This window comes from Heterodontus francisci, chromosome 29, assembly GCF_036365525.1.
Source record: "Heterodontus francisci isolate sHetFra1 chromosome 29, sHetFra1.hap1, whole genome shotgun sequence".
Taxonomy (NCBI): domain Eukaryota; kingdom Metazoa; phylum Chordata; class Chondrichthyes; order Heterodontiformes; family Heterodontidae; genus Heterodontus; species Heterodontus francisci.
The window spans coordinates 7,693,571-7,720,654 of NC_090399.1; the positions used below are offsets into that span (position 1 = coordinate 7,693,571).

The 27,084-nt window shown below is 43.4% G+C and overlaps 1 pseudogene; it reads right to left on the bottom strand.

Moving 5' to 3' along the window:
* LOC137346096 (butyrophilin subfamily 3 member A1-like) overlaps window positions 1-27,084 on the bottom strand; it is a 146,803-nt pseudogene that overhangs the window by 104,684 nt on the left and 15,035 nt on the right.

Sequence of the window (27,084 nt, forward strand, 5' to 3'; positions counted from 1 at the left end):
GAATCAATTTGGGTGGAAATTTGGAATAGCAGGAGTCAGAAAACATTGGTTACAGTTACAGGCCCCCTAACAGTAGTTATACTATTGGACAGAGAATTAAATGGGAAATTATTGGAGCATGGGAAAAAGGTAATCTATTATTGTGGGGAACTTTAATTTGCATATACACTGGGACACTCAGGAAGTTAAGGAGAGTATTAGACTAAAAGAAGAGGCTTACAATGTTGCAAAAAAATAGTAGCAAGTCTGAGGATTGGGAGTGTTTTAGAAACCAGCAAAGGGCCACCAAAAAGTTGATAAAAATGGAAAAAATAGAATGAGAGTAAACTAGCCAGCAATATGAAAACAGATTGTAAGAGCTTTTATAAGTACATAAAAAGGAAGAGAGTAGCTAAAGTAGATATTGGTACCTTCGAGGCAGAGACAGGAGAAATCATCATGGGGAAATGGGGAAATGGCAAAGACATTGAACAATATTTTGTGCCTGTCTTCATTGTTGAAGGCACATACCAGAAACAGGCAGTAACCGAGTGGCTAAAAAGAGTGAAGAAATTAAGGATATTGATATCAGCCAAGAAAAAGTATTGGAGAAATTTGATGGACTAAAATCTGACAAGTCACCAGGACCAGATGGCCTACATCCCAGGGTTCTAAAAGAGATAGCAGCAGATAGTGGATGCACTGGTTATGATTTTCCAGAATTCCTTAGATTCAGAAATGGTCACATCAGATTGGAAGTTGGCAAATGTTATGCTGCTTTTCAAGAAAGGAGGTAGAGAGAAAACAGGGACCTACAGACCAGTTAGCCTAACATCAGCCATTGGGAAGATGTTGGAAACGATTATTAAAGAAGTCTTAACATTGCACTTAGAGAAGCATAGTATGATTAGAACAAGTAGTTTTACGAAAGGGAGATCCTGTTTGACAAATTTATTGGAGTTTTTTGAGGATGTAACTAGTAAGGTAGATAAAGAGGAACCAGTATATGTAGTATACGTGGATTTTCAAAAGGCATTTGATAAGGTGCCACGTAAAAGATTAAATGACAAGATGAGGGCTCATGGTGTTGGGGTATTATATTAGCATGGATAGAGGACTGGTTAACAAACAGGAAGCATAGAGTGGGCATAAATGGGGCATTTTCAAGTTGGCAGGCAGTAAATAGTGGGGGTGCCGCAAGGATCAGTGCTGGGGCCTCAGCTATTTACACTCTATATTTGACTTAGATGAAGAGATAGAGAGTAATGTATCTAACTTTGCTGATGATACAAAGCTCGGTGGAAAGGTAAGCTGCGGGGAGGATGTAGAGAGGCTGCAAAGATATAGACAGAGTAGGTCAGTGGGCTTTTGACCCAGCAACAGTGAAGGAACAATGTTTCAGGTCAGGATAGGTGTGTGGCTTGGAGAGGAACTTGCAGCTGGTTGTGTTCCTGTGCATCTTCTGCCCTTGTTCTTCTTGGTGGGAGAGCTCATGGGTTTGGAAGATGCTGTCAAAGGAGCCTTGGTGAATTTCTGCAGTGCACCTTGTAGATGGTAAACCACTGCTGCCACTGTGTGCCAGTGGTGGAGAGAGGGACCATTTAGGGTGGTGGATGGGTGCCAATCAAGTGGGCTGCCTTCTCCTGGATGGTGTCGAGCTTCCTGAGTGTTGTTGGAGCTGCACCAATCCAGGCAAGTGAAGAGTATTCCATCACACCCCTGACTTGTGCCTTGTAGATGGTGGACAGGATTTGGAGAGTCAGGAGGTGAGTTACTCGCCACAGAATTCCCAGCTTCTGATCTGCTCTTGTAGCCACAGTATTTATGTGGCTGGTTCAGTTACGTTTTAGTCAGTGTTGATTCCTGGATGTTAATGGTGGGAGTTTCAGTGATGGTAATGCCAGTTGAGCATCAAGGGGAGATGGTGATATTCTCTCTTGTTGAAGATGGTCATTGCCTGGCCCTTGTGCAGTGTGATTGTTACTTGCCTGTTATCAGCCCATTCACATCCTTGTTTTCAAATTCCTCCCTGCCCTCATCCCTCCCTACATCATCTCCCCCACCCCCTCCACAACCCCAGAGATCTCTGCACTCCTCTAATTCTGGCCTCTTCAGCATTCCTGATTTTAATCACTCCATCAATGGCGGCTGTTCCTTCAACTGCCTGGACCCTAATCTCTAGAATTCCATCCCAAAATCCCTCTGACTCTCTACCTCTCTTTCTTCCTTTCAGACTCCTCAAAACCTACGTTTTGACCAAGATTCTGATAATTTGGCCTAATATCTCCTTATATGGCTGTTGTTTGCTACTACTTGTAAAGTAGCTTGAGATGTTTTATTAAGTTAAAGGTGCTATATTGTTATGAAAGGGGTCTAGAACTAAAACTGGACACAATACTCAATGCTAATAAACAACTCGCCTCCCCAAAGCGGGATACACAAGTTTACTGAAATCCGTTGCCGTAAAAATGATGATGGGGTCATACATGCCGTGTTTGGGTCAGGTTCTGCTGATTTCACATTTTACCCCTCCCCCACCCATTACCATCTCTGCGCATCATGGGGGTGAATATCTAGTTCGGTGTACTAAGATGCACTGCAGCAACTCACCAAGGCTCCTTCGACAGCACCTTCCAAACTCGCAACCTCCACCATCTGGTAGGACAAGTGCAGTGGATGCATGGGAACACCACCACCTGCCAGTTCCCCTCCAAGCTGCACATCCTCCGGACCTGGATCTATATCACTGTTCCTTCACTGTTGCTGGGTCAGAATCCTGGAACTCCCCTCCTGATAGCACTGTGGGCATGCCTGCCCAACACGGAGTGTGGCAGTTCGGAGGGGGCAGCTCGCTACAGCCTTCTCATGGGCAATTGGGGAAGGGCAGTGGATGATGGCCTGGCCAGTGATGTGCACATCCCATTAATGAATAAAAGATAATCATTCTAATTGTGGTAATATTTTCAACTATTGTAAAACTAGTCTGTGAGGAACAAACCTCCTGGAGTCTGGACAGGGTAGACAGGGAAAAATTGTTCCCATTGGTGGAGGGATTGAAAACACGAGGGCACAGATTTAAGGCAACTGGCAAAAGAAGCAATGGCGACATAAGGAAAAACCTTTTTCACACATCGAGTGGTTAAGATCTGGAATGCGCTGCCCGAGAGTGTGGTGGAAGTCGGGTCAATTGAAGCATTCAAAAGGGAATTAGACTGTTTATATGAAAAGGAAGAATGTGCAGGGTTACGGGGAGAAGGTGGGGGAATGGCACTGAGTGAATTGCTCATTCGGAGAGCCGGTGCAGCCACGATGGGCCGAATGGCCTCCTTCTGCGCTGTAACAATTCTGTGATTCTGTGAAAGTGCTTCCATGTTTTTGTCAAATATTTTTGAGGATTCATATTTAAATTATGGAAATGGGTTCATAGAAACATAGAAATATAGAAAATAGGAGCAAGTGTAGGCCATTCAGCCCTTCGTGCCTGCACCGCCATTCAATACGATCATGGCTGATCGTCCAAACTCAGTACCCTGTTCCCGCTTTCTCCCTGTATCCCTTGATTCACATGCCTTAAGATGAATAAACAACAGAAACCTTGGTGACTTGGGGGAGATGTTTACAGAGAGGTGACTTGTCCAGATTTATGAGGGTCAGGAGTTGTTTTGGCTTCTAAGTTATTGTTTTGATTAAGTTGGGGTATGACAGTATTAAAAAGCAGTTGGTTTTGTAGCTGACTGAAAAAGAAACCCCTGGCTCATCTTTTCTGCACGTCTCTAAATAAACTCTGAGAAATCCAGTGTGTCAGCTCCTCTTTCTCTACCTCTTTGTAAAAACCCTGTGAATCCAGAGTGTTACAACTGAAATCCCTGATTCAACATTTCTCCTGGAAATCCGACCAGATTAATTCTCAACAACTCCAGAATGAACTACTCCAGAAAAGATTCCCGTGACCTGTCTCCATATTCCCAGACACCATGCAAAAAGCGACAACTGACATCCATCGAGATCTTCTCTTTTCTCTCAAGAACTAGCAAGTATTTGGTCAAAGTATTCTTTTTTGACTTGTTTTGTAAAAGAGTTGTGCAAAACAAAAATCTCTATTTTTCTTTAACCAGAGTGAGAGTTCACGTGTGTGTGTGTATATGTGTGTATGTGTGCGTGTGCGTGTTTTCGTGTGTGTGTGTGTTTTCGTGTGTGTGTGTGTATATGTATGTGTGTGTTCGTGTGTCCATGTGTGTGTGTCCGTGTGTGTGTGTGTCCGTGTGTGTGTGTGTCCGTGTGTCCGTGTGTCCGTGTGTCCGTGTGTCCGTGTTCGTGTGTCCGTGTGTCCGTGTTCGTGTGTCCGTGTGTCCGTGTGTCCGTGTCCGTGTGTCCGTGTCCGTGTGTCCGTGTTCGTGTGTCCGTGTTCGTGTGTCCGTGTTCGTGTGTCCGTGTTCGTGTGTCCGTGTTCGTGTGTCCGTGTTCGTGTGTCCGTGTGTGTGTGTCCGTGTGTGTGTGTCCGTGTGTGTGTGTTTGTTTGGAGGGGGGAGGGGGGGGTATTTTAAAAAGGGAACTTTCATAATTCAATTTGTGTGTTAATGCTTTGCTTCTTTACTGGATAAGTCTTGTTTTATAATAAACTGATCATTTTGTTGTTTATTAAAGAAACCTGGTTGGTGTATTTTACTCTGGGATAAGGAGTAAAGTACAGGATTGACTGCATCGGTAACTGGGTAAAAATTTAAATATATGTTGTGATCTGTGGAGAAATGGAACTAGAAAAGATAGTGCACTCCTCCTGCCTCAGACGTAACAATATAAATGCGAGTTATTGTTGGTATTCTACAGCATTCATTCCAAAGGAGCTGTGTACTACAATGCCAGTGAGGGTGAATAATTCCATGCACAGAGCTCTAGGCAGATCAACCACTAACAGTCAAGACTGAAAACCACTCTGAGAACTAATGGGAATGGTCAAAATCAGGCAGGAAAATGGTAAGGGCCCAATGGTGCTGCTTCATCTGCTCTGTCAGTTGCTAACATCCTCATGCATCTGTTCTGGATACAGTCTAAGGCTTTCCACAGGCATCAGGAGGGAACCAGGATCTCTTGATAGGATTCAATGCACCCAGTTGGAGAGTGCTGTGCCTAATCTCACTCAGTGTCATTGCTTCCAGTGATTTGCCTTCACCGGAAACTTCAAAACGTGATCTTCTACTGCAGGGACTCTCTGCTGTCACTGGCGGGTGGAGAATCCACAAGGCTAGCCAAGAAGTCTTGGAATCAGTGGGAATCTGGCATCACCATATCTTTGTTAGTTTCCTATGGGTTACATTAGAGTTACAGGAAGAGTTTGATGGAACCCACAATGAAACTTTGGGCTGTACTGTAAATATTTTATTACAGAGAAAGCCAGACAGACATTCATATTTTCACAGAATAATGGTGTTACAGCCAGGTGGACGATGGTGTCGCTGGTTTCCGCTGTTCACTTCCCAACTGACCCCAGACAGTGTTTCTGTATTACTAAAGTTTCAGCCCCTGGGTTTTGTTTTCCAAATAGACAGTGACAGGTTTTCTCATAGGTTTCAAACAAAAGATTAAATATTTATTAAACAATAATCACCCGAAATGTTTTCAACACAACCCATGCGTGCATTTACTCTCACAGGCATACACAAGAGAAGATAGACAGAAGGGAAAGGGGAAGAGATGTTCAGAGTTCAAGGTGTAAAAGCAGGGAACGGCACCAACTTGTTGCACCAAAAACATAAACAAAATTATTGACTGAGCCAGACACGGGGACAATTAATCTGTATATAAAATGTATAAACAACCTAAAGCAGTCAAAACACAGTCCGATTTAAACACATTCCTCACTATTTAGTGAAATACCTGGCATTGTTTTTGCATGCACAAGTAGTCAATGTCTGCCTGCATATTTGAGATAGTGATGTGGAGAATTCGGATTGATGTCCATCGGTCAGGAATGATCTTGATGTCTTTCTTTCCCCTCTCTCACTCTCCCTCTGTGTCCTTCCCTCACCCACCTCCCTCTCTCTTCTATGTCCATCCCATTCCCTTTCTGTGTCCATCCCACGCCCTTTCTGTATCCATCTCACTGTCCTGTGTTCCTCTCTCTTCGCTCTCGCTGTCTCTCCTCACTTTCTCCATCTCTCTCCATCCCGTCTCTGTGTCTATCACTATTTCTGCCTCTCTCTCTCTTCCCCTCCCTCCATCTCATCCCCAACCTGGTGCCGATTCACAGAATCATTACACTGCAGAAGGAGACCATTCAGCCCATTGTGTCTGAACTTGCTCTCTGAAAGAGCAATTACTCAGTTCCATTCCCCTGCCTTCTCCCCGTAACCCTGCACATTCTTCCTTTTCATATAACTGTCTAATTCCCTTTTGAATGCTTCAATTGAACCTGCCTCCACCACATTCTCAGGCAGCGCATTCCAGACCTTTACCACTCGCTGCATGAAAAGTTTTTCCTCATGTCACTTTTGCTTCTCTAACCAAATAATTTCAATCAGTGCCCTCTCGTTCTCGATCCTTTCACGAGTTGGAACAGTTTATCTCCATCTCCTCTGTCCAGACCCCTCATGTTTCTCTTCTCCAAGGAAAACAATCCTAACCTCTCCAATCTACCTTCATAACTGAAACGCCTCATCCCTGGAACCATTCTCGTGAATCTTTTCTGTACTCTCTCCAATGGCCTCATGTTTTTCCTAAATTAGTGTCTTATACAAGTTCAACATAACGTCCATGCTCTTGTACTCTATGCCCCTAATAAAGCCCAAATGCTTTATTAACCACGCTCTCAAACTTCCCTGCCACCTTCAATGACCTTTGTACACCTACACCCAGGTCCCTCTGTTCCTGCATCCCCTTTAGAATTGGTTTACAGGGCTGCCTGACTCTCAGGATGCTCTCTCAGTGCTGTGATGCTGGCTGTGTACTGACCTGCTTCCTGCTCTCCCCTTAGCCTCTCTCTCCCTCTTCCCCACAGCAGCCATTCCCACTCACTCCCTGAATGGTGCAAAAACATCAGCGGCCGTTCCCAGTGCACCTATGCCACGAGCCGCCAATCAGTGCTCACCCCGCCCAGACAGCCCACTGAGCAATCAGACAGGTATCTGCCATCCGTCAGACACAGGTCCCGCCTACCCCCTCTGCCTGACCTACACTTCAATAGGAGAGCCATCAATGAAAGCCGAGCCACAGGCAGCCCACTGTCAGTCAGAGGATTGGCAGGACTGATGGAAACAACTGACATCAATATTATTACCACTGACACTGGTGTCCGTGTGTGGACATGTTGCATCACTGTGTAAAAGTCTGTTGTTGCAGTAAAAACCCATGGGATCCATTCGGAAGGTGAGTGTTGAAGTTGCAGGCCTATTTGCTGGTTGTCTTATATTAGCTGGGTTACTGGAGACTTCTGGCAGTTCATTTCAATTTGAAGACGGTGCTGATTTCTTAGTTCAGTTTTCACAGGGGAAGGAGTGGTTTTTAAAAGACACTTTCTTTTCTGTGCTGTAGATGGCTTGTCTCAGCAGAGGTCAACTGTGTTGGCTGGAACTGATCTCTCTCTCTCTCAGCCTTGCTGTAATTCAAGATGACTTTAGACATTTACTGTGTGGCTGAGGAGAGACCAGACTGATCTTGATGTCTGAAGTTCCGCACTGACAAGACTCCCGCACCACCCCCTCCCCCCCTCAACTCTGTTCCTCAAAACAATTACCTTTTAAGGTGAACTAACAAGTGGTAGCATCGCCCATGTGACTTCAGATTTCAGTTCCTGCTGGGCTGCACAACGGCCTTTCGATTACCCCATTTTGAGGAGATGAGGCTGCTCATACTCCATTGTAATGAAGGTTAGTTGGAGATGAAAAGTGTGAGGAAGGTCTTTGTCTTTGTTTGTTTGAGTCTCGTTCATATCCATGTGTGATTATCTGTCCTATTTCCATACAGATGGGGTTGATTGGTTTTCAGTATTAGTAGACAGTTAGTACAATGTAGGAGGTGGTATGACTCATGTGACTTCTCCTCCATTTTGTTGACAGCCAATGTACCAATCCTTTAAAATTGTTCGAACATTTACAACTTTTCAGTTTGTTTCTGTATTTTCATCGCTACACTTCTCGTGAAATGGAATTCTCAAAGTTCCAACAAAAAAAACACAGATGATTTCAGAAAAATGAAATTAAACTTATTCACTGCAAATCAGGGGCCCTGACATTATCCCCCACATTGCATAAATGTTGGTATTGTTATAAAAGAGTAAATCTTCTGACTCATCATTAATAGCACCACAGGAGGGCTATTGGTATTAAATATAAACATAACAAAACAAGTTATAATGATCCTTACCGTATACTGAAACCAGAATCACAAGTAAGAGTAGCACAATGTGGTGAACCTCTTTCATCTTGAGATCTTAGCAGAAGAATAATCACCTGAGAGAGAGAGAGAGAGAGAGAGAGAGAGAGAGAGAGAGGTGATCATTTCATTATTTGTCATAGATCATATATCTACAGTGCACACATATCATTGCTAAACAGACTGTGTTCCACTTACAAAAGCTTTTAGTCAAATATAAACTCTTTGGGCCTGAAGTATGTTTACATTATATCCTATGAACATTTGTGTGTCTATATTTTTTCATCTGTATGTATTGTTACGTCTCTGACATTTTTCAAAAAATACTATGATTGCTGTGTATTTGAAGAATGATCCTGTAATTAAGGCGATTTGGGCCTTGATGTCTGGTATTAACATTTCCCACTGGGTTGTCATGACTTTCCTCAAGATTTGGTGCCAACAGGAACTGCTTCTCTGATGAATGGAGATCAGTGCACTTGGCCTGTAGAATCCGGTGTGACTACACTGATGGATGAATGCACAATATCTCTGGTAAACCTGGTTTCCCTGGCAGCTCTTCATTAGTCCTTCTCACCCTCTAAAGAGCTCAGACATTGGGGGATTCCCATGGAGAAACCCATTTGCGTCACTGTTGTAGAGGTGAAGGCTGTATTACAATAATTAACACAAATGTTCCTTAGTGCAAAATCAAACTAAAAAAACAAATCATTTAGAGAAATGGACTGAAAATTGTTCAGTCTTCTTGCACAGCTCTTTAAATAAATTTCAGTAAATACCTCAGACCCGAGCAACTCTGGAAGCCACTTTACATGAATGACTAAATCACTTGGAGTAATTCCGGCACAATCACCAGGAAATTATTTAACATCAAACTATTTCTTCCAAATTCAACTGAATATTAAAATGAAACTCCCACTTGTTTTAGGTTCCAAACAATTCTCCCACATGTGAGTGATACACAGAAAGGTGGAGCTCTGACACAAGATATTTCTGTCAAAACGCTCATTCAGTAATGTCTATTTTCCACATGTAAATGGGGCAAAACTAATTAGAAAAAACTGCTCGACTGTTCCTGTCATTCTCCTTGTCTGTTTACCTCTCTCTCTCTCTTTGTTTCACTCACATGCTACTTGCACATCTCTGTTGGTCTCTGTGTTGAGGAGACTTCAGTCCTGTGGTGAATGCTGAGAGAACAAGTGGACATTCCATAGGCTGCCTATGGTTTTCCCTCCAAGAACTTTAGTGATCAGGGTAACAGAGTGAGATGGTACTGGACTAGCAACTCAAAGGTTGTGAATTAAAATCACATCATGGTCTTGTAAATTGTGGGTAATCCCTTAACAGTAACAACACTTGTCATTACATAATGCCTTTCGCACAATAAAAACATCTGAAGGCGCTTCAGAGGGGCATTATAAAAAGAAAAATGACCAAAGCTTGGTCAAAGAGGTAGGTTTTACAGAGTGCCTTAAAAGGAGGAAAGCAAGTTGGAGAGGTGCAGGGAAGATATTCCAGAGGTTAGGTCTTAGGCAACTGGAAGCACGGCCACTGTTGTATATTGTTGTATTATCTGTAAAGAGCTGGGAACTATTTGTTACATGTCAGTGTTCCAGGGGGCCATAATCACGGCGGTACTGGAGGGACATGTGACATGTAATACGACAGCAGTCCTTACCAGGCAGATTGGAAACTGAATAGAATAAACAAAGAGCTTCAACCTTTCCAAGTCTAAAGTGGGATTATTTCGAATTTATGGGAAACTAGGAGACATAACAGCCAACAACCGTGCAGCAATTAAAATCAGGGATGCTCAAGAGGCCAGAATTAGATGAGGTTTGAGACACTAGAGGAGATTACAGAGATAGGGAAGGGTGAGTCCATGAAGTGATTTAAAAACAAGGATTAGAATTTTAAAATGGAGGTTTTTCTTCAGTGGGAGCCACTGTAGATCAGCGAGCAAAGGGGTGAAGTGTGAGTGAGATTTGGTGCAAGTTAGGATATGAGCAGCAAAGTTGGATGATCTCAAATTTACAGAGGGTAGAATGTGGGAGGCCGGTCAGGAATACAATAGAATTCTCAAGTCTGGTGGGAACAAAGGCATGGATGAGGATTTCTGCAGATGAGGTGAAGCAGGGCTCGAGTTGGGCAACAATAATTTTGCTACATAGCATAGGAACATAGGAGTAGGAGTAGGCCATTCAGCCCATCGAACTTGCTCCACTATTCAATATGATCATGGCTGATCTTCCCGTTCAATGCCTTTTTCCCACATTATCCCCGTATCTCTTTATATCATTGGTATTTAGAAACCTGTCAATCTGTGTTTTAAACATACTCAATGACTAAGCTTCCACAGACTTCTGGCATAGAGAATTCCAAAGATTCACAACCCTTTGAGTAAAGAAAATTCTCCTCATCTCTGTCCTAAGTGGCTTCCTCCTTATTTTGAAATTGTGTCCTCTGGTTCTAAACTCCCCAACCAGGGGAAATATCTTCCCTGCAGCTACCCTGTCTATCCCTTTAAGTATTTTGTAGGTTTCAATGAGATCACCTGTCATTCTTCAGAACGCCAGTAAATACAGGCCCAGTTTCCCCAATCTCTCTTTATAGGACAGTCCCACCATCCCGGGAACAAGTCTGATGAACATTTGTTGCACTCCGTCTCTGAAAATAATATCATTCCTAAGGTAAGGGGACCAAAACTGCACACAGTACTCCAGGTGCGGTCTAACCAACATTCTATACAATTGAAGAAAGACTTCACTACTCCTGTACTCAAATCCTCTTGCAATAAAGGCTAACATCCCATTAGCCTTCCTAATTGCTAGCTGCACCTGCATGTTAGCTTTCAGTGACTTACTGAGGAGGACACTCATGACCCTTTGTACATCTACACTTTCTAATCACTTACCTTTTAAGAAATACTCTGCACATCTATTCCTCCTACTAAAGTGGATAACCTCACACATTTCCACATTATATTTCATCTGCCATCTTGCCCACTCACTAAGTCTGTCCAAATCCCCATGAAGCCACTTTGCATCTTTCTCACAATATACACTTCCATCTAGTTTTGTGTCATCTGCAAACTTGGAAATATTACATTTGGTTCCCACATCCAAATGATTGATATGTATTTTGAACAGCTGGGACCCAAGGACTGATCCTTGTGGTATCTATGTTTCAAAGTATCCCACTAGTCACAGCCCGCCAACGTGGGAATGACCTGTTTATTCCTGCTCTGCTTTCTGCCTGTTAACCAATCCTTAATCCATGCCAGTAAATTACTTCCTATCCCGTGTACTTTAATTTTGTTAACCTACCTCCTTTATCAAAGGGGACTTTATCAAAAGCCTTCTGAAAATCCAAGTACACTATGTCCACTGACCCCTTTATTAATTCTGTAAGTAAAATCCTCAAACAACTCCAACAGGTTTGTCAAATGTTATTTCCCATTCATAAATTCACACTGACTCTGCCCAATAAGATTATTATCCAAGTGTCCATTTATCACATCCTTGAGAATAGATTCGAGCATTTTCCCTACTATTGATGCAAGGCTATCAGGTCTGTAATTTGCTGCATTCTCTCTCCCTCCCTTCTTTAATAGTGGGGTAACATTTTCTACCTTCCAATCTGCAGGAATCGCTCCAGAGCTACAGAATTTTGGAAGATAATCACCAATGCATCCAACTTTCTCCATAGCTACCTTTTTCAACACTCTGGGATGTAGAATATCAGGTCCCAGGGACTTATCAGTCTTCAACCCCATTAATTTCTCCGATACAACCTTCTTACTAATACTCATTTCCATCAGTTCCTCATTCTCCCTAATCCCTTGGATCTTTAATTCTGGGAGATTTCTTGTATCCTCCACAGTGAAGACAGACACAAAGTAATCATTTAACTTCTCTGCCATTTCTCTATTCCCCATTATAAATTCTCCCAACTCTGCCTGTAATGGACCCACATTTGTCTTAGCCAAATGTTTCCTTTTTACGTACCTGTAGAAGCTTTGAGAGCCGTTTTTATGTGTTCTGCTAGTATACATTCATATTCAAGTCTCCCTTTCCTTATCAGTTTCTTTGTCCTCATTTGTTGTATTCTAAAATCTTCCCAATCCTCAGGTTTACTACTATTTCTGGCAACTTAGCTAGTCTAATGGTTACCATGAAACAATTGTCGATTGTTGTAAAAACCCATTTGGTTCACTAATGTCCTTTCGGGAAGGAAATCTGCCTGTCCTTACCTGGTCTGGTCTCCATGTGACTCCAGACCCACAGCAATGTGGTTGACTCTTAAATGCCCTCTGAAATTCAAGTTCAAGGGCATTTAGGGATGAGCAATAAATGCTGGCCTAGCCAGTGACGCCCACATCGCACAAACGAATAAAAAAAACTTTAGAAAAACTTTTCTTTTAATCTCATACAATCCTTAACTTTCTTTGTTAGCACGGTTGACTGATTTTTCTTTTTGGGTTTTTGTGTCTTGAAGGAATATATTGTTGCTGTAAATTATATAATAATTCTTTAAAGACTATCTATTGTCGATGTACTATGATACCTTTTATTGTATTTTCCCATTCCACCTCAGCCAATTTGCCCCTCAAGCCTTCATAATTTCCTTTGTTCAAATTTAACACCCTGGCTTCAGAATGAACTACCTCACTTTCAAACATAATGTAACATTTTCTATCATATTATAGTCACTCATCCCCAAGAGTTCTTTTACAACAAGATTATGAATTAGCCCTTTCTCATTACAAATGCTACATCTCAAAAAGTCTGTTCTCTAGTTGGTTCCTCAACATACTGCTCTCGAAAACCATTCTTAACACACTCCAGAAACTCATCCTCCACAGTATTAGTGCTCATTAGATTTACCCAGTCTATATGCAGATTGAAGTCACCCATGAATACTGTATTACACTTGCTACATGCTTCTCTAATCTCCTGATTAATATCATGCCCTACACTGCTACTATTGTTTGGTTCTCTATAAAGGCTTTTTGGGGTCCTGCTTTTTAATTTCCTTCCTAACTCCCTAAAGTCTGCTTTCCAGGACTTCATCTCTCTTACTACCAATGTCATTGGTACCAATGTGGACCACGATCTCTGGTTGTTGACCCTCCCCCAGAAGAATGTCCTGCAGCAGCTCCATGACATCCTTGACCCTGGCACCAGGGAGGCAACACACCATCCTGGAGTCACGTTTACTCCTGCAGATGTGTTTGTCTGGGACACAAGGTGCATCCATGACTTCCCACATACCAAAGGAGGCACATTCCACTGGCCGAACTGACCTGCCAAAACGTAACTTTGAAAACTATTTATTAAATTTAAAATAGTAGAATAACTTACCAATTATTCACCAATCAGCTTATTCCCCTGTACCAAACTAAGAGCCAGCTACTGGAGGCTGAAAAAAGGTAGAAGAAAGAAAGAAGGGAGCATCTTCCTCAAACTCCCACTTTACACTCAGTACAGAAAAAGCAGCACTGAGGAAGCCCTGCTTTTACACTTTTATACTTTCTGATAAGACCCCTTTCCAATCCTGAGTGGCGTGAAACAGGGCTGTGTTCTCACACCTACACTGTTTGGGATCTTCTTCTCCCTGCTGCTCTCACATGCGTTCAAGTCTTCAGAAGAAGGCATTTTCCTCCACACAAGATCAGATGGCAGGTTGTTAAACCTTGCCCATCTAAAAGCGAAAACCAAAGTACGGAAAGCCCTCATCAGGGAACTCCTCGTTGCTGACGATGCTGCATTAACATCTCACACTGAAGAGTGTCTGCAGAGACTCATCGACAGGTTTTCGGCTGCCTGCAATGGAATTTGGCCTAATCATCAGCCTCAAGAAAACGAACATCATGGGACAGGACGTCAGAAATGCCCCATCTATCAATATCGGCGACCACACTCTGGAAGTGGTTCAAGGGTTCACCTACCTAGGCTCAACTATCACCAGTAACCTGTCTCTTGATGCAGAATTCAACAAGCACATGGGAAAGGCGTCCGCTGCTATGTTCAAACTGGCCAAGAGAGTGTGGGAAAATGGTGCACTGACACAGAACACAAAAGTCCAAGTGTATCAAGCCTGTGTCCTCAGTTCCTTGCTGTACGGCAGCGAGGCCTGGACAACGTACGATAGCCAAGAGCGACGTCTCAATTCATTCCATCTTCGCTGCCTCCGGAGAATCCTTGGCATCAGGTGGCAGGACCGTATCTCCAAAACAGAGGTCCTCGAGGGGGCCAACATCCCCAGTATGTACGCTCTACTAAGCCAGTGGCACTTGAGATGGCTTGGCCATGTGAGCCTCATGGAAGATGGCAGGATCCCCAAGGACACATTGTACAGCGAGCTCGTCACTGGTACCAAACCCACCGGCCTTCCATGTCTCTGCTTTAAAGACGTCTGTAAACGCGACATGAAGTCCTGTGACATTGATCACAAGTCGTGGGAGTCAGTTGTCAGCAATTGCCAGAGCTGGCGGGCAACCATAAAGGCGGGGCCAAAGCGTGGCGAGTCGAAGAGACTTAGCAGTTGGCAGGAAAAAAGACAGAAGTGCAAGGGGAGAGCCAGCTGTGTAACAGCCCCGACAACCAATTTTATCTGCAGCACCTGTGGAATTGGCCTCCATAGCCATTCCAGGCACTGCTTCACAAACCACTGACCACCTCCAGGCACTTACCCATTGTCTCTCGAGACAAGGAGGCCAAAGAAGAAGCAGAAAAGACTTTCTGATAAACAACTGATTCAAGCTTCTGAAAACCAGTTTAAGCCAGTGACCTAAGCAACTAGCTGCAACTACCCATCATGTCTGCACTAGCTCTCCGAAAGAACAATTCACTTAGTCCCATTCTCCTGCCTTCTCCCTGTAACCCTGCACATTCTTTCTTTTCATATAACAGTCTAATTCCCTTTTGAATGCTTCAATTGAACCTGCCTCCACCACACTCTCAGGCAGCGCATTCCAAACCTTAACCACTCGCTGCGTGAAAAAGTTTTCCTCATGTCATTTTTGCTTCTCTTACCAATTACTTTAAATCTGTGCTCACTCGTTCTCGAACCTTTCACGAATGGGAACAGTTTCTCCCGATCTAGAAAGGAAGGTTTATTTTATATTGTTTCTCCATGTTCTTCCTACCAAAATGAATCACTTCACATTTCTCTGCATTGAACTTCATCTGCAACCTGTCTGCCTTTTCCACCAACTTGTCTATGTCCTTTTGAATTCTACACTATCCTCCTCACAGTTCACAATGCTTCCAAGTTTTATATCATCTGCAAACTTTGAAATTGTTCTCTGTGCACCAAGGTCTAGGTCATTAATATGTACAGCAGGAAAAGCAAGGGTCCCAACACTGACCCTGGGGAACTCCACCACAAACCTTCCTCTAACCACTACTCTTTGTTTCCTGTCACTCAGCCAATTCCATATCCATGTTGTCACTGTCCCTTTTATTCCATGAGCTATAACTTTGCTCACAAGTCTGTTGTGTGGCACTGGATCAAACCCTTTTTGTAAGTCCATGTACTCAGACAAATGTTGCCTCGATGTCAAGGGCAGCAAGTCTTTCTGCTGACAGTCAGCTCCTATATCCATGTCTGGATCAAGGATGCAATAGGACCTGGAGCAAAGTGGTTCTGGTAGAACCTGAACTGGGCATCAGCAAGCAGGTCATGGAGAAAGTTCTCCAGTGGTTAGAGTCATAACTGACACACAAGATGATTTTTCTAGTTCTTAAGGGCTTATCACGAAAATCCCAGGATATCTCTGCCAGAGTTCCACAGGACAGCATTCTTAGCCCAACCACTTGCAGCCTCTTCATTAATGACCTCATTCTGTCACACTGTCAGCAGTGAGGATGGTGACTGATGATTCTAAATGTTCAGCTCCATTCATAACTGCTCCTAAACAGACAATACCAGTCGAGAAGATCTGGTGGACAAACAAGTGCCAAATAACATTCATACCACAGAACTGATTAGATTAATTGACTCAATGGTTTGCCCACACATTTACAGACCTCCATTCATCAGAGGAGGGGTAACAAATCTCAAAGGTGGTGATGACAGTCCAATACTTTACCCAGTTCTGATGTAAGGTCATTAACCTGAAACGTTAACTCAGTCTCTCTCTCCACAGATGCTGCCAGACTTTATTTCCAGCATTTTCCATCTTTATTTCAAATTTCCAGCACCTGCAGTATTTTGCTTTTGCACTAAATAGTGTTTTTTTTTATTATTTGTCCACGAAATGTCAGCTTCACTGGCAAGGCCAGTATTTATTGTCATATGTAAAGGCCTGACTCACCTTTCCCTTACACACAGGCAGTGAGAAAAAAACACAGACTTGCATTTCTATAGCACCTTTCACGACCTCAGGACCATCTTAAAATTTCATTGGCTGTCACTGTCCTCACTGTAGTTTGTAGGAAACGCAGCAGCCAAGTTGCACACAGCAATCTCCGACAAACAGCAATGTGATAATCAGCAGATCATGTGTTTTTTGGGATGTTGATTGAGGAATAAATATTGGGCAGGACAGAGAGGATAACTCTCCTGCTCTTCTTCAAAACCGTGCCAGGGGATCTTTTATATCCACCTGTGAAAGCATAGGAACATAGGAAGAAAGGAACAGGAGTAGGCCATTCAGCCCCTCAAGCCTGTCCCGCCATTCAATGAGATCATGGCTGATCCGCGGCCTAACTTCATATACCTGCCTTTGGCCCATATCACTTAATATCTTTGCTTAACAAAAATCTATCTATCTCAGATTTGAAGTTAACTGTTCTAGCTTCAACTGCTGTTTGTGGGAGAGAGTTCCAAACCTCTACCACCCTTTGCGTGAAGAAGTGCTTCCTAACATCTCTCCTGAACGGTCTGGTCCTAATTTTTAGACTATGCCCCCTAGTTTTAGAATCTCCAACCAGTGGAAATAGTTTATCTTTATCTAGCCTGTCTTTTCCTGTTAATATCTTGAAGACTTCGATCAGATCACCCCTTAACCTTCTAAATTCTAGCAAAAACAGGCCTAATTTGTGTAATCTCTCCTCGTAACTTAACCCCTGTAGTCCAGGTATCATTCTTGTAAACCTACATTACGCTCCCTCCAAGGCCAATATATCCTTCCGAACGTGCGGTGCCCAGAACTGCTCACAGTACTCCAAGTGGGGTCTAACCAGGGTTTTGTACAGCTGCAGCATAACCTTTGTATCTTTATACTCCAGTCCTCTAGATATAAAGGTCAGCATTCCATTAGCCTTTTTGATTATTTTCTGCACTTGCTCATGGCATTTTAAAGATCTATGTACCTGAATCCCCAAGTCTCTTTGGACATCCACTGTACTTAACCTCTTCCCATTTAGAAAGTACCCTGCTCTATCCTTTTTTGGTCCAAAATGGATAATCTCACACTTGCCTGCATTGAAATCCATCTGCCACAGTTTTGCCCACTCACCTTGTCCGTCAATATCTCTTTGCAATTTTATGCTATCATCTAGACTGTCTACAATGCCGCCTAACTTTGTATCATCAGCAAATTTGGATATATGACTTACTATGCCATCATCCAAGTTGTTAATAAATAATGTGAATAATTGAGGCCCCAACAAAGATCCCTGTAGGATACCACTAATCACACCCTGCCAATCGGAGTACTTATCCATTATCCTCACTCTCTGTCACCTACCACTCAACCAACTTCCTAACCATGTCAACAATTTACCCTCAACTCCATGGGCTTCTACCTTAGTTAACAGTCTCTTATGTGGGACTTTATCAAATGCCTTCTGGAAGTCCAGATAAATAACATCCATAGACATTCCCCTGTCCACTACCTTAGTCACCTCTTCAAAAAATTCAATGAGATTTGTCAGGCATGACCTTCCCGTCATGAATCCATGCTGGCTGTCCCTGATTAACTGAAATTTTTCTCGGTGTTCGGTCACCCTATCCTTGATTATAGACTCCAACAACTTGCCCACCACAGATGTCAGGCTAACTGGTCTGTAACTTCCTTGGTTCCCCCTTTCACCCTTCTTAAAAAGTGGAGTGACATGTGCAACTTTCCAATCCAGAGGCACCACTCCTGAATCTAGGGAACTCTGAAAGACTATAGTTAGGGCATCTACAATGTGCTCCCCTACTTCCTTTAACACCCTCGGATGGAAACCATCAGGTCCTGGGGATTTCTCACTCTTTAGTTCCATTACTTTCCTTGTTACTAATGTTTTACCTACGTTAACTATATTAAGTCCCTGTCCCCTATCGGCTATCAATTTTTTTGGGACTTCCGGCAAGTTATCCTTCTTTTCAACTGTAAATACTGAGGCAAATTAATTGTTTAACATGTCTGCCATTTCCCCATTATCAATGACAATATCTCCATTTTCAGCTTTTAGTGGGCCTACATTGCTCTTGACCACCCACTTTCCCTTTATGGAACTGTAAAATTTCTTCTTATTGATTTTGATGTCCCTTGCAAGTTTCCTTTTAAAATCTCTTTCAGTAGCTCATCTAAGCTGCTTTGCGACCCTTTGCTGGTCTTTGTGTTGATCCCATTGGGCTGGATCTGTGCTGCATTTTGCATTTTTGTAAGCCCTTTCTTTTTGTTTTATGCTATCCCTAATCTCTTTAGTTGTCCATGGCTGTTTTTTCTGTGAAGTGGAGCTTTTTCCTCTCAGGGATATATACTCACTCTGTATTTCGTTAAATGTTTCTTTAAATATTCTCCACTGTTCTTCAGTCGTTTGACCCATTAACAGATCTACCCAGTTTACCGTGGACAGTGTCTGTCTCATCCCAGTAAAGTCAGCCTTACCCAAGTCCAAAATTCTAGTAGCTGATTCGTGCTTTTCACAGAGCAGATGCGACATTGGCATCTCATCAGAAAGACCGCACTTCTGACAGTGCAGCACTCACTCAGTCTTCCACGGAGTATCAGCCTAGATTTTTCTGCTCAAATCTCTGGAGTGGAACTGACTCAGAGGCGAGTGTGTTACCAACTGAGACACAGCTGACACTTCATGGAACAGGTTATTCAACTCCACACTGATTGGTTATTTGTTTCTAATCTCATCTCTGTAATTTATTTTAATCGATTTGTCACACTCGAAGAAATTGACTGCCCAGGGTGAAGAGGTCACATTACGTTTGAGTGGGAAACCTATAGCTGATGGAGTTCAATGTGGAGAAGTACAAGGTCATCCACTACAGAATCTAAAAAGACAAATCTGAATATTTGCTTCATGGTGAGAGTCAAGGAGCTGTGGAGCAGCAAAAGGGTTTGGGTGTCCATGCACACAAATCACTAAAAGCTAACACACAGGTACAAAATTCAGTCAAAAAGTCTAATTAAATGATGTATTTCATCTCAAAAGTGTTAGAACACAAATGGAGGAAGTGATGCTTCAATTGTACAGTGTTGGTCAGACTCTATCTGGAGGACTGGGTTGAGTTTTGGGCACTACACCTCATGAAAGATATACTGGCCTGGGGTTTGGTGTTGATCACTGATTCACTAGAATGGCACCAGGGCTTAAAGGGTTAAATTATGATCACTAGTTGTATAAACTTAGTTTGCATTTCCTTTGAGTTCTGTAGGTTGAAGGGTGATCCAATCAAAGTACTGAAAATGATAAGGAATCTGATAAATACAGAGAAACTATTTTCTCTGGTGGGAGAATCCAGAAGAAAACATAATCTTAAAATTAGACATAAGCCATTTAGGACTGAAATCTCCAGAAGCCTTTTGCAAACTAAGAGTAGTGGAAATCAGAAGCTCTCCTGAAAGGCACCTTATGTTTGGTAAATTTAAATTTTCAAGACTGAGATTGATTGATTTTTGTTGGGTAAGGGTATCGAGTGATATGGAGCAAAGGTGAGTAAATAGATTTGAGATACAGATCAGCTGTGATCTAATATAATGGTGACAGGCTCAAGGAGCTGACTGTCCTATTCCTGTTCATATATTTAACACTGGATCACTCTTCACAAGCACATCATTCACTGTGTTTCAGGCTTTAAATGTTCTTTACTGAAAAAAGGCATACTGGGAAGAGAAGATCAACATTGCAAACACCTAGCAATAACTATGGACATTTGTCTTCCCAAGGTCTGGGTGAGCAGAGAACCAGATGCAAGGACACCTGCAGTTAACATGTACAAAGAACAATACAGCACAGGAACAGGCCATTCGGCCCTCCAAGCCTGCGCCGATCTTGATGCCTGCCGATACTAACACCTTCTGCACTTCCGGGGCCCAAATCCCTCTATTCCCTTCCTATTCATATATTTGTCAAGATGTCTCTTAAACGTCGCTACCGTATCTGCTTCCACCACCTCCCCTGGCAGCAAGTTCCAGGCACTCACCACCCTCTGTGTAAAAGACTTGCCTCGCACATCCCCTCTAAACTTTGCCCCTTGCACCTTAAACCTATGTCCCCTAGTAACTGACTCTTCCACCCTGGGAAAAAGCTTCTGACTATCCACTCTGTCCATGTCGCTCATAACTTTGTAAACCTCTATCATGTCGCCCCTCCACCTCCGTCGTTCCAGTGAAAACAATAAGAGTTTTTCCAACCTCTCCTCATAGCTAATGCCCTCCAGACCAGGCAACATCCTGGTAAACCTCCTCTGTACCCTCTCCAAAGCCTCCACGTCCTTCTGGTAGTGTGGCGACCAGAATTGCACGCAATATTCTCAGTGTGGCCGAACTAAGGTTCTGTACAGCTGCAACATGACTTGCCAATTTTTATACTCCATGCCACGACCGATGAAGGCAAGCATGCCATATACCTTCTTGACTACCTTATCCACCTGCGTTGCCACTTTCAGTAACCTGTGGACCTGTACGCCCAGATCTCTCTGCCTGTCAATACTCCGAAGGGTTCTGCCATTTACTGTATACCTCCCACCTGCATTAGACCTTCCAAAATGCATTACCTCACATTTGTCCGGATTAAACTCCATCTGCCATTTCTCCGCCCAAGTCTCCAACTGATCTATATCCTGCTGTATCCTCTGACAATCCTCATCATTATCTGCAACTCCACCAACCTTTGTGTCATCTGCAAACTTACTAATCAGACCAGATACATTTGCCTCCAAATCATTTATATATACTACAAACAGCAAAGGTCCCAGCACTGATTCCTGCAGAACACCACTAGTCACATCCCTCCATTCAGAAAAACACCCATCCACTGTTACCCTCTGTCTTCTGTGACTGAGCCAGTTCTGTATCCATCTTGCCAGCTCACCTTTGATCCCGTGTGAGTTCACCTTTTGCACCAGTCTACCATACGGGACCTTGTCAAAGGCTTTACTAAAGTCCATAGAGACAACATCCACCGCCCTTCCCTCATCAATCATCTTCGTCACTTCCTCAAAAAACTCAATCAAATTAGTGAGACACGACCTCCCCTTCACAAAACCATGCTGTCTCTCGCTAATAAGTTTGTTTGTTTCCAAATGAGAGTAAATCCTGTCCCGAAGAATCCTCTCTAATAGTTTCCCTACCACTGACGTAAGGCTCACCGGCCTATAATTTCCTGGATTATCCTTACCACCCTTCTTAAACAAAGGAACAACATTGGCTATTCTCCAGTCCTCTGGGACCTCACCTGTAGCCAATGAGGAAGCAAAGATTTCTGTCAAGGCCCCAGCAATTTCTTCCCTTGCCTCCCTCAGTATTCTAGGGTAGATCCCATCAGGCCCTGGGGACGTATCTACCTTAATGCTTTGCAAGACACCCAACACCTCCTCCTTTTTGACAATGAGATGACTAAGACTATCTGCACTCCCTTCCGTAGGCTCATCATCCACCAAGTCCTTCTCTTTGGTGAATACTGATGCAAAGTACTCATTTAGTACCTCGCCCATTTCCTCTGGCTCCATACATAGATTCCCATCTCTGTCCTTGAGTGGGCCAATCCTTTCCCTAGTTACCCTCTTGCTCTTTATATATGTATAAAAAGCCTTGGGATTTTCCTTAATCCTGTTTGCCAATGACTTTTCATGACCCCTTTTAGCCCTCCTAACTCCTTGCTTAAGTTCCTTCCTACTGTCTTTATATTCCTCAAGTGCTTCGTCTATTCCTAGCCTTCCAGCCCTTACAAATGCTTCCTTTTCCTTTTTGACTCGGCTCACAATATCCCGCGTTATCCAAGCTTCCCGAAACTTGCCAAACCTGTCTTTCTTCCTCACAGGAACATGCTGGTCCTGGATTCTAATCAGCTGACGTTTGAAAGACTCCCACATGTCAGATGTTGATTTACCCTCAAACAGCCGCCCCCAATCTAAATTCTTCAGTTCCTGCCTGATAGTGTTATAATTAGCCTTCCCCCAATTTAGCACCTTCACCCGAGGACTACTCTTATCCTTATCCACAAGTACCTTAAAACTTATGGAATTATGGTCACTGCTCTCGAAATGCTCCCCCACTGAAACTTCGACCACCTGGCCGGGCTCATTCCCCAATACCAGGTCCAGAATGGCCCCATCCCTAGTTGGACTATCTACATACTGTTTCAAGAAGCCCTCCCGGATGCTCCTCACAAATTCTGCCCCATCCAAGCCCCTAGCACTAAGTGTGTCCCAGTCAATATAGGGGAAGTTAAAATCACCCACCACTACAACCCTGTTACCTTTACATCTTTCCAAAATCTGTCTACATATCTGTTCCTCGACCTCCCACTGGCTGTTGGGAGGCCTGTAGTAAACCCCCAACATCGTGACTGCACCCTTCCTATTCCTGAGCTCTACCCATATTGCCTCGCTGCATGACCTCTCTGAGGTGTCCTCCCGCAGTACAGCTGTGATATTCTCCTTAACCAGTAATGCAACTTCCCCACCCCTTTTACATCCCCCTCTATCCCGCCTGAAGCTTCTAAAGCCTGGAACATTTAGCTGCCAATCCTGCCCTTCCCTCAACCAAGTCTCTGTGATAGCAACAACATCATATTTCCAAGTACTAATCCAAGCTCTAAGTTCATCTGCCTTTATTGTTATACTTCTCGCATTGAAACAATGCAGGACTGGTACAGCCAGAGGCAGTACTGTCAGAAACAGCCTCAAGTCTGTCTCTATCTGCTTCTGGGTTTGCTGCAGTGCCCTTATCACTTATTTAGATTTTTATACCAGATATTTTCCCTGGTTCAACAGCACCCACCCTCCCATATGTGGACTTTGGTGTTCTCTGAAGTACAATTGTTATCTTTCATAAAAGAGAGCAAACATAAAAGGGAATCTAAAGGTCTAGCTAATATAAAAGGGAATTCAAAGGTCTAGCTAATATAAAAGGGAATTCAAAGGTTGTTTATAGGCATATTAACAGTAAATAGTTGTTCAAGGTGTGGTGAGGCTGATTAGGGACCAATGTGGAGAACTATCAGTGGAGGCAGAAGGAATGGTCAAGGTAGTAAATGATCACTTTCCATCGATGTTTACCAAGGAAGAGGACTTTGCCAAAGCTATGGTAAATGAGGAAGTTGCCGGGATATTGGACGAGATAAAAATAAATCAAGAGGAGGTACAAGAAAGGCCGGTGGTACTTAAAGTGGATAAGTTACACAGTCCGGATGGGATTTATTCCAGGTTGCTGAGGAAAGTAAGGGTAGAAACTGCGGAGGTTCTGGACACAATTCCAATTCTCCTTAGATAACAGGATGGTGCCAAAGGACTGGAGGATGGAAAATTTTGAACCCTTGTTCAAAAAAAGTGAAGAATAAACCTGGAAATTACCGGACACTCAGTTTAATGTTGGTGGTGGGAAAGCTTTTAGAAACAAGAATCCAGGAGAAAATTAATGGCCACTTGGACAAGCATGGACGAATAAAAGGAGAGAACATGGATTTGTTAAGGACAAATAATGTTTGACCAATGTGTTTGAGCTTTTGGATGAGGTAACAGTGAGGGTGAGGGCAGTGCAGTTAATGTTGTGTATATGGACTTTCAAAAGATGTTTGATAGATTCATACATATTAGGCTGGTTAGAAAAATTGAAGCTCATGGGATCAAAGGGGCATCAACAGCAGCGTGGATACAAAATCAGTGAAGGGATAGGGGAGATGGTGGCCCAGTGGGAATGTCACTGAACTTGTATTCCAGAGGCCCAGGCTAATGACCTGGGGACATGGGTTCAAATCCCACCAGGGCAGCTGGTGGAATTCAAAGTTAATTAATAAATTCAATTAACAAAACAATCTGGAATTGAAAGCTAGTCTCAGTAATGATTGACAGTGAACCTATCTGGTTGACTCTTAACTGCCCTCTGAAATGGCTGAGAAAGCCACTCAGTTGTCAAGGATAATTAAGGATGGACAACAAATACTGGCCTTACCAACAGCACCCACATCCCATGAAAGAATAATAAAACAAAGAGTTGTGGTGAATGGCTGTTTTTCTCTCTGGAGAGAGATATACATAATAACATTCACCAAGGTTCAGCACCAGGGCCACTGCTATTCCTGATATACAAATATACTGAGGGGTACAGGGCATAATCGCAAAATCTCCAGATGACACAAAACTTGAAAGTACAGTAAACAAGGAGGAAGTTAGTAATAGACTTCACAATCACTCAGACATGCTGGTCAAATGGGCAGACACATGGCAGGTGAAATTCAAGTCAGAAAAGTGTGAGGTGATACATTTTAGTTGGAAGAATGAGGAGGAGAGACCGTACATAAAAAACGACACAATTTTAAAGGAAGTGTAAGAACAAAGACACCTGGGGCCGGTATTTATTGTAGGTACCGGGGGTCTCGCTTGCCAGCTGAAAAGCCAGCAAGAGCCTCCTTTCGGGAAGGCCCGCCAAATTAAGTGCCAATTAGGTACTTAAGCACAGAGCGGCAGGTCTTCCCCAGGATCAAGGGCCCTGGGGGCAGAAGTCCTACTCATCGAGAGCTGCAGGTCAATCAGAGGACAGCACCGGGGAGGCAGTGACTGCTGTGAGAAAGACACCCACCCGAGACCTAGGTCGGTGCTAAATCCCAGACTCAGATCAGTGTTAGAGTCATAGAGAGATACAGCACTGAAACAGGCCCTTCGGCCCACCGAGTCTGTGCCGACCATCAACCACCCATTTATAGTAATCCTACATTAATCCCATATTCCCTACCACCAACCTGCACTAGAGGCAATTTACAATGGCCAATTTACCTATCAACCTGCAAGCCTTTGGCGGTGGGAGGAAACCAGAGCACCCGGCAAAAACCCCCGCGGTCACAGGGAGAACTTACACACTCTATACAGGCAGTACCGAGAACTGAACCCGGGTCACTGGAGCTGTGAGGCTGCGGTGCTAACCACTGCGCCACTGTGACGCCCCCAGTGATGGTGGGAGGGGTTACACGGGGTGGGGTTGTGGGGGGTTTGGTAGCAAGGGCAGGGGGTTAGCTTTCAGGGGGCCCCACCTTTCCCAATGCTGGGTCCGTTGATCAGGCACTGAGTGCCACTGAACGAGGGACTCCTCCCCCAGGCCTGCCTGCCGCTGGGTTATTGCCCCTTAAGGGCATCAATTGGTGATGGGGCAGGAAGGCCATCCACGGGCCTACCCACCACAGACTTAATCAGGATAAAGGTGGGAATGTAGCAGGGTCGCCATCCCCCAGCATCCCGCCTGATAAAATCCTTTCCCCACCTCCAAACACCATCAGGAAGAGCATAAAATCCAGCCCAGGGTGTTGGTACACAAAACTTTAAAGGTGGAAAGACAGGATAACAAAACAGTTAATATATTATACAGGATCCTGGGCTTTATAAATAGTCAGGAAGTTATTCTCAAGCTGTATAAAACACAAGTCCGGCCCCAGTTGGAGTATTGTGTTCAATACTGGGCATCACACTTTAGGAAAGTCATTAAAGCTTTGGAGAGTGAACAGAAGAGAATGGTTCCAAGGATGAAGGATTACAGTTCAGTGAATTGAATAGAGAAGCTGTTCGTCTCAGAGCAGAGAGGATGGAGGAGATTTGATAAAGGTGTTTAAAATAATGCAGGATTTAGATCGAGAAAATAAAGAGAAACTGTTCCGCAAGCTGAAGGAATGATAACTAGTGGGAACAGATTCAAGGTGATTGGCCAATGAATAATTGAAAAAATAACAAAGAATGGTTACAGCACAGGAGGAGGCCATTCAGCCCATTGTGTCCATGCTGCCCCTCTGCAAGAGCAACTCAGTGGCATTTCCAAAGGGCCAGTACTAGGACCACCAATTTTCCTGATATATATTAATAAATTAGACTTGGGTGTACAGGGCACAATTTCAAAGTTTACACATGACATAACTTGTAAATATTGTGAACTGTGAGGAGGACAGTGACAGACAGACTGGTGAAATGGGCAGACATGTGGCAGATTAACTTTAATGCAGAGAAATGTGAAGTGGTACATTTTGGAAGGAAGAACGAGGAGAGGCAATATAAACTAAAGGATACAATTCTAAAGGGGTGCAGGAATAGAGGGATCTTGGGATATATGTGCATAAATTATTGAGGCACCAGGCCAAGTTGAGAAAGTGGTGAAAAAGGCATGTGAAATCAGAGGTTTCTAAATAGAGGCATAGGTTTTTCCTTGTCTTGTAGTTCCATTTGAATTTAAAGTACTGCTGTAGATTATCCTTTTCTATTCCATTTAGTACCTGAGCTCAGATCAGAGACTGAGGAACTGCCCTGTAGATGAGGAATGATCTGATCGAGGTGCTGTCCATCACCATCTTCTGAAGACAATTT